This window comes from Tribolium castaneum, chromosome 4 (genome assembly GCF_031307605.1).
Source record: "Tribolium castaneum strain GA2 chromosome 4, icTriCast1.1, whole genome shotgun sequence".
Lineage (NCBI taxonomy): Eukaryota > Metazoa > Arthropoda > Insecta > Coleoptera > Tenebrionidae > Tribolium > Tribolium castaneum.
In genome coordinates, this window is record NC_087397.1 from 13143179 (window position 1) to 13150705 (window position 7527).

The window sequence follows — 7527 nt, forward strand, 5'->3', positions numbered from 1 at the left end:
ATTTACATTAACACCTGGAGTTCCCTTTCTGGGGTTGGTGGTTCTTAGACTCTTAAAACTTTGTTATAAAAGCCATTAATGTTTCTTCGTTTGCACTTTTGGGATCTACATTGTCGTCGGCATTTGTCAGTTTTCTCTGGGGCGTGAGTTCTGGGACAGCCTGTATTATTACATAATATTTTTGAGTCGAGCAGAAAGTTATCAGTATCGGATTAAGCGAGTTTTTCAATTACGCGAAGAGTAAATAGGGAGAGCAAGTAACATCATAGGTGACTGTATTTAGTTGGTACTCGTCAATAGGCTCGTCTGGTGAAAATCGCCAAAAGATTTTTTGGAATTGGCGGTGTTCTGGTAAGACCAAAATTTATCGAAACATTTGTCGAATATGTGCGAGGAGAACATGCAAATGACAGCGGAACTGAATAAGAATTTGAAAGATATCAACACGAAATTTAGTTGAAGAGATGTCCTTCTTTGTTATGCAATGATGAGGAATGTAATAGCCTTCTGAAGGCTGTAAGTTTTGCAAAATACGCATATGACCGGAATGTAATCGCGCATAAAATCTACATATTCCAGTTCGTTAATTTACGATAAGCGACGACCTAAGGAGAAAAATCTGCATAATGCAATTGAGTATGAGCCCAGAAAAATTGCAAAGTTCATCCTCAAAAATCAAGGGAACTTCGAATCGAGCAGTGTTGTCACAATGATGAGCAAGTTCAAAAATTTTATCTGCGAGATCATCGTTATTGGTTCTAACAGAGGTAGTGGAAGGTTCCTCAATTTCCCTATTTTTTAGGGTCTTCCAGCGCTATCTCCTTTTTTGTTAAACAAAAAGATTTAATATATTTAGTAACGATTGTTGAAGTGCGAGTATTCATGATACTTAAACCTAAACAAATGATAATTGTCTTTGCAATAAATTAAGACGACGGGCGCAATTGGCCGAGATAAAACTAGACTGGCTAGCGCTGTTCAACAATACGCAAACTTTGTGTGGTACTCCTGTGTTATCGAGAATTTCAATATTGGCAGTTGACAAAAGAATCGTAGTATCATGATTGGGGATATTTGTAAACCAATTAACCTCTTGAGTCGCCTGGTAGTGGAAGATATGCCTGGCGCTTGAGCACGCGAGGCAGGTTTTGCTGGTCCGGGCGAACTATAGGGTGTTTTTTGTATTCGCGAAAAATGCAACAAAGAATGATGTTTTGACCACATTCGCTGCAAGCAGAAGACGAGTTACTATTGTGAAGTGTATGCCGAGGTAGGTTATGCACCATTTATTTTGGACACCGATAAATTGAGTCTTTAATCCTGATTTGAGAAAAAATGAAGACAGATCTTGGTTCAATAGGAGATTTTGAGTCGTATTTGAGAGAGGAAGCGTTGTTTGTTGCTTAACGAGTAGTAGTCAAGAACTCTATGAGTGGGAGTTGGAGCCTTTTGTGACAATTCGAATTGAGTAACAAAAGACAAAGTCGTTTTAACAAATTATTGAAGAGGACGAAATCCCAAGAATCAATCGGTAGCTGAAAAGTTTGAAGAGCTTCTAAATTCTCATCAAAGGTATTAATTAGCGATATTAATCATCCGACAAACGGATCGAATTTTCAATTTGTTGCCAATGAAATGTGGCGTTTGTTGATAAAAGTTCTCCACGATTTAAGATCTCCATTAAATATGAACAATTTCATTGGGGGTAACTTTACATGTTCTTTTATAGGCGCATTATTAATTACGTTACCCGAGTTCGCTTGGTGAATTAACGGTTGTTTCGAATTGAAAATTTCGTCATATTTGATTCGGATATCAAAATAATCGTTATCAAATTGTCTTCGAATGGCCTCTTCTAGATCCAAATCATCATTAAGATTCACCAACTCCTTTAGAATGTCATTATGACGTTAATAAAAATCCGAATAAATTCATTTAATAAAATATATCTGGTTTTGAGTTCGGGGTAGTATAAAGTTTCATAAAAGATAGTATGCAAGTGTCGAGCGTAAAGACACACACATGTTGTAATGGTACACTCAAAATTTTCGCAATTTTCCTCTCGCCCACGACGTGAACATCAAAAGGTAAGCCACCCATTTACGATTTTTTTTGATATTAGATTTTATTCAATTTTTTTTCCAATCACCATGAAACACTGGTCCTTCGAGCCGAATTACGGCGCTCTATTACGGCCACATCGCTTGTTGTATTAACTCACTCGTTACAGAATTTTTTTTTAATTTATAAGTTTTTGCTAACCTAACCAGGAGCATTGGTTCGATCTCCTTCCCTCTCTAATTCTCTCGGGATCTCTTTCTTTTGCGCCTTATCGTTCGTTTTTTGAGTGCTTGTCGGAAAATCAGAAAATTTAGCATTTTAGGTACCAAAATTAATATTCCAACCACCTGTAATGGCAACGATTTTTGTGGTGTTACATAGAGTATCAATTATTTCATTCTTAATTTTTATAAAAAGATTAAAGTTGCCTTCTGGAGATTTGTATATAGCAACAAGTACAATGTTAAAAAAATCAAAGTCAATTGCTCATACTTCAATGTTTCTCTTCACACTAAGTTTTACTAGATCACACCTAGATGTAAATAAATTAGCTACACATAGCTGTAGAAATATAGCCACACCTCCATGTGCCATATAACTATGTGCATATAACTATCAATTAGTACAGAATTGATTCCATTTTCGTCGAGCCAGTGCTCAGAAACACACAATACCTGATAACTCAGAAATAATGCATTTAATTCTGGAATTTAAACTAAAATATAAACTAATGTTTTTGAAAATTCAACCATGCTAAGTACATTATCCCTGACACTTCAAGTCGACATTATAAGATGCGGTCAAAACTTTCGTTTCTCACATTTGGAACAGCCACCGGGTCGGTAAGTTTATTCCGTATGTGTTTAAAAAATCGCTTGGGATCTTTACTATCAGCAACACGCTTTTCGTAAGTGAGTTTGGCCTTATTAATAAGGTCCTTAAATTTGTTTGAGAAATCGCGATGTACTACATAATCACAATTGCTATTAGTCCTTTTGAAAGTACGCCACAACCTCCGTTTTTGTCTGATCAACTGTAAAATTTTAGTTAATCCACGGTTTATCGTTGCGTTGTGCAAGATTGCTTTAAACAAATTCCAGTTATCCATAACTAAGAAGCTACAAAGGACAAGAGCCCATTCAATTTTTGAAAGTTGTTCGTTAAGAGACTCAAAATTAATTACAGATTTTGTGTGGGGAGATATTTTCCGAAAATGCTTTACGTTAAATTGAAGTGAACAATATAAAGCAATGTCTGAGCTGCCAATAGAATCTAGATATTTCAAATCGCCCATAGAGCTGACATCGGAGGTGAGTATGAGGTCAAGAGTACAGGGATTCTGATTTGTTATATACCTTGTTGTCTGAGCTACTAATTGCTCAACATGATTGTTCAACAACATATCAAGAAGCATTTAAGCGAAGGCACTACGAACATGAGGAAATTTTAAAGGCCATTCAATTCCAGGAATGCTAAAGTCCCCAAAAATTAAAACTTTCTTTGTCATGCATATTGACCAAGGCCTGAATATCGTCAAAGAAACTCTTGTCGTCAATGGTTTTGAGGATGAAGCCCTATAGACATAACTCAGAATAAAGGTTAAATATTTATTATATATTTTTAGAAACACTGACTCAATGTCTCTGGTGTTAATATCCACGGTAAAGTTATTCACTATTGTATCGGCAATATAAATGCATACTCCACCGCCCCTTTTTTTTACCCTATCCGAGCGGTAAATAGAGTAACCGTCACTGGACACTAAAGAATCAGGAATAATAGGGGTCGACCAAGTTTCTGATATTAAAACAAACGATACTTTTTCTTCGTAAACAAACGCACAAACTTCTTGTCGAATTAATTTCGCTGGTTTGTTGGAAATATCTTCTTAGGCTTTTCCCCTGACCGAGTTACTGATTTTTTGTCTCACCAATAATTCTTCTTCAACATTGTGATTATGATTACCTTCTTTTCTTGAAAAAAACTGAATTTAATGTATAATGTATACACAACTTTTCTTGGTGCACCGCCACACTGTTTCTTTACTTGTTTTTAACATTCTGTATTTCCGAAAATTGTATTAGCTGTTTCAAAAATATAAAAATGCCAACGTCGCATTTTACAAAGTTATTTTTTAAATAAGATTGATAAAATTGTAATATATTGTAATTATAGTTTTGAAACAGCTTATATTTTTCAAAAATTAACAATAACTGTCCACGTTGACTTAACATAGCATCTAATTATTCCACTTTTACGCTTTCCAATAAAAGTAACGCCCGGTTGCACAAAAGATAATTGACCACTAAACAAAGCGTTAATGGTCCATCAAAAATTTTGTGCAACGCAGAACAAGTACCTTTAACAGATGATTAACGATTAATCTAATATTTGATGAATATCAACGATAATTGTCAATTAGTCGTTGATTATCTTCGTTTTCCGTTGCACAAACGCAAATCAACGCATATATCATAGTTAATCAGTGATTAACGAGTCATCAATTTAATGGCCGAACGACGGGCGATTAACCGGTAATTAACCAAATGTATGTTTATGTCACGTTTTTGAATTAAAGATTTAAGGTGGCATCCGAGAACTGTTAAAATGATCAAAAAACATGTGTTTTTACGCTTTTTTCTTTTATACATATTTCAAAATCAACAACAATTTTCAACCGGAAACCAGTGTAGAGCCTCCAACTGGCACTTCCTTCCAGATACATCTTGAAAGCGGTAATTTTTCGCCTGGAGGTGCAAATGCAGAATCGGAACAGGAAAGGATATTTCAGCAATAATGTCCAGGCGATTTGTGATGTTGATTTGAAAGTGTTACATATTATTTCCCGTTGGCCAGAATCGGTACACGGCAGCACCATTTTTAACAATTCCCCTCTTCCGTCGGCTTCCGAGTGTGGAGATATGGTAATGGGCATCTATTGGGCGATGGTAGATATTCATGCCAGCAGTACCTCCTCACTCCTGTTCCACATCTACACAATGCAAACCAAATGCCCATATCAAGTCAAGAAACAAAATTGAAAGTATCTTCGGCATTTTGAAGCGCCGATTTCCTTCGTTTAATTCTGGACTTCGATTAAAGATTGATACAATCGTCCAAGTTGTTGTTGCATGTGGTGCTTTGCACAACATCTGCAAAAAACCAAATGACCACACTGAAGAATATTTTGATGAAGTGATAGAAGACTATGAAAAAGATTTTATTTACCAAGAAAATAATATGAATAATGTTAATTTTGCAGTTTGAAATTCTCTCATAGATACTATTTTCCCTAGATAAAAAAAACAAATTTCACCTTGCATTTTTTTAATTTCTCATTTAATTTTTCTATTTCCAAATTTAACAATATTTGCTTCTTTTTTTTTTGTTAATATTTTTTGTTTATAAAATACATCCTTATAATTTATTTTTTAGATGTTTTTTTTACTACGTGTTGGTCGGGGGGGAACTGATTTGGAACGAGATACTGGGGTTGCAACGCAGATAGCTTCAGGGGGTAGAGCAGAAGGTCTAGGGCATTCAAGTTTGGAAGGGTGGGTGGAAGGTCCAGGGGAAGCAAGGTCGGAGATTTCGTTCTCTTTAAAATTTAACGTGTGTATTACTAAAATAATCCGCCGCACTATCGTACGGATTCTCCAGCGGTTCCACTTGCTCTCGTAAAGTACCTCTTTTTCAGAGATCATTTCCAAGTTGGAAATGCCTCTTTCGGTTTTCACTATTTGATAATCTTAATTCTAGTTTTGTAGATTTACTGAAGTATTTCATGATTTTTCCAGTGGAAAAATTTTATCCTAAAATTCACACACTTCACTAATTTATTGGTTTCTTGAGCTTGTTTTCGCTGTGATCCATTACTTATAGTCTTTAATCACACAACTATTTTAATAACATTTTGAAATCAAAATTTAAATCTGTTTCACTTTTTATCCACTTTAAAATTCCAACAATCAACACCTCAAAACCAATGTTAAAGTTAGTATTTACCACCACATACTTTTAAAGTGATTCTTTCTAATGTAAGTAATTAACACTGTACACGCAAAATTGTTAAACAATTCATTAAATGTCAATTAAATGTGGAATTACGAAAATTTCGTTACTGTTTTCGACATAGTTCAAAATTCATCACCAGAGGGCGTCTGTGATGGGCAATTTGGGATTTTAAATTATTTTAATTCAGCAACGAACCTGGTCGAGCGGTGCCCCACTCACAGAGAAAATTATTTTTTTTGTGCGTAGGAAATCCTCGGCTATGTTGCGAGGTCAACCAACTATGGAGAGGGGTTGCAGTCAGAAGAAAATAAGTCTGAATTTTCAAACACCACTTACAGCAATTTGATAGAATTTTAATATTCTCTCAACTCTATCTCGTTACTATCTGAATGAATTTTGTATATCTCTTTTCTAAATTATTTGCGAGCCCAATTTATAATTGCGAGAATGATGACGTATTATACACACTTTTCGTAATCTGCGCATGGAATTTGCATGGTATGTGGACTTTGATTAGTGACAATAATTCTTATGGTCGCATCCAAGCTTCTCCCGTCAGTGACATTATGACCAAAAGCTTTTAGCGATGTTTACATTACTGTGTATAAATGATAAATTTATATCCCTAAATGGGTTTCTTCTTCATGAAATGAGATCATCTTGTACACGTGCAAAAACTCCATGTTTTCGATTTTTGGTTTGGTCTTTTTATCTTATTAAATGCAATTGTAAAAATGATTCTTTATCAGAATAAACACAAAACGGTGGGTAATTTTTAACCCACCACACGTCTAGTTAATTTTATTTCCGAATAGAGTAGGTGTTCAGGTAACAAACATTCAACAATCTAGTGGGGTTGTACGTCAAATAATTGTCAAGAAAATCAGAATCCGGTTGCAGTGTGGCAAATTTTTTTCATTATGGCAGATGGGTATATTTTACTCGCTTCGAGGACGCGGAACAGAAGAACACCATCCTTTGTAGATAAACACACAACCACAACAATACAGCACAGCAGAATGGCTCCACGTATTGTCTCGCCTAATTTCGAATAAATCCTTGCCTTGATAATTGTTCGCAATTCCCTGCTTTGAAGCCCAATTGAAAAAACATCTATCGTAATTTTTTCGTTGACATCTCTTAAGATTTTCATTGCATCCTCATTTCCGCCAGCTTGGGAAATTGTCAAATTTACTTACAGTTCTATAATTTTACCAAAATCGTCGATAGATTTACCTTGTTGTTTTAAACTATTTTCTTTACAGATAACGCGGTTGACGATTTTTTTTTCAAAAAGTTACTTTTTAAATCGTTGATAAATACATTATTATCCTGATATGTCGAATCCATGCGAATTTTGTGCACTTTGTGATAATCGCATTATGAGTACGTAAATTGTTAAAAGCTTTTTTCCCTCAGCAACTTTAATAATAAATCGTACAACACGATGGA

The 7527-nt window shown here is 35.1% G+C and overlaps 1 long non-coding RNA gene across 1 annotated transcript; it reads left to right on the top strand.

Annotated features, from left to right (window-relative positions):
- Positions 1-814: 814 nt before the first annotated feature.
- LOC135265986 (uncharacterized) lies at positions 815-5366 on the top strand. Its single transcript, XR_010333901.1, has 3 exons — positions 815-2087; positions 3247-3371; positions 3529-5366. It is a non-coding gene; the product is annotated as an uncharacterized LOC135265986 (long non-coding RNA).
- The last annotated feature ends 2161 nt before the right edge of the window (positions 5367-7527 follow it).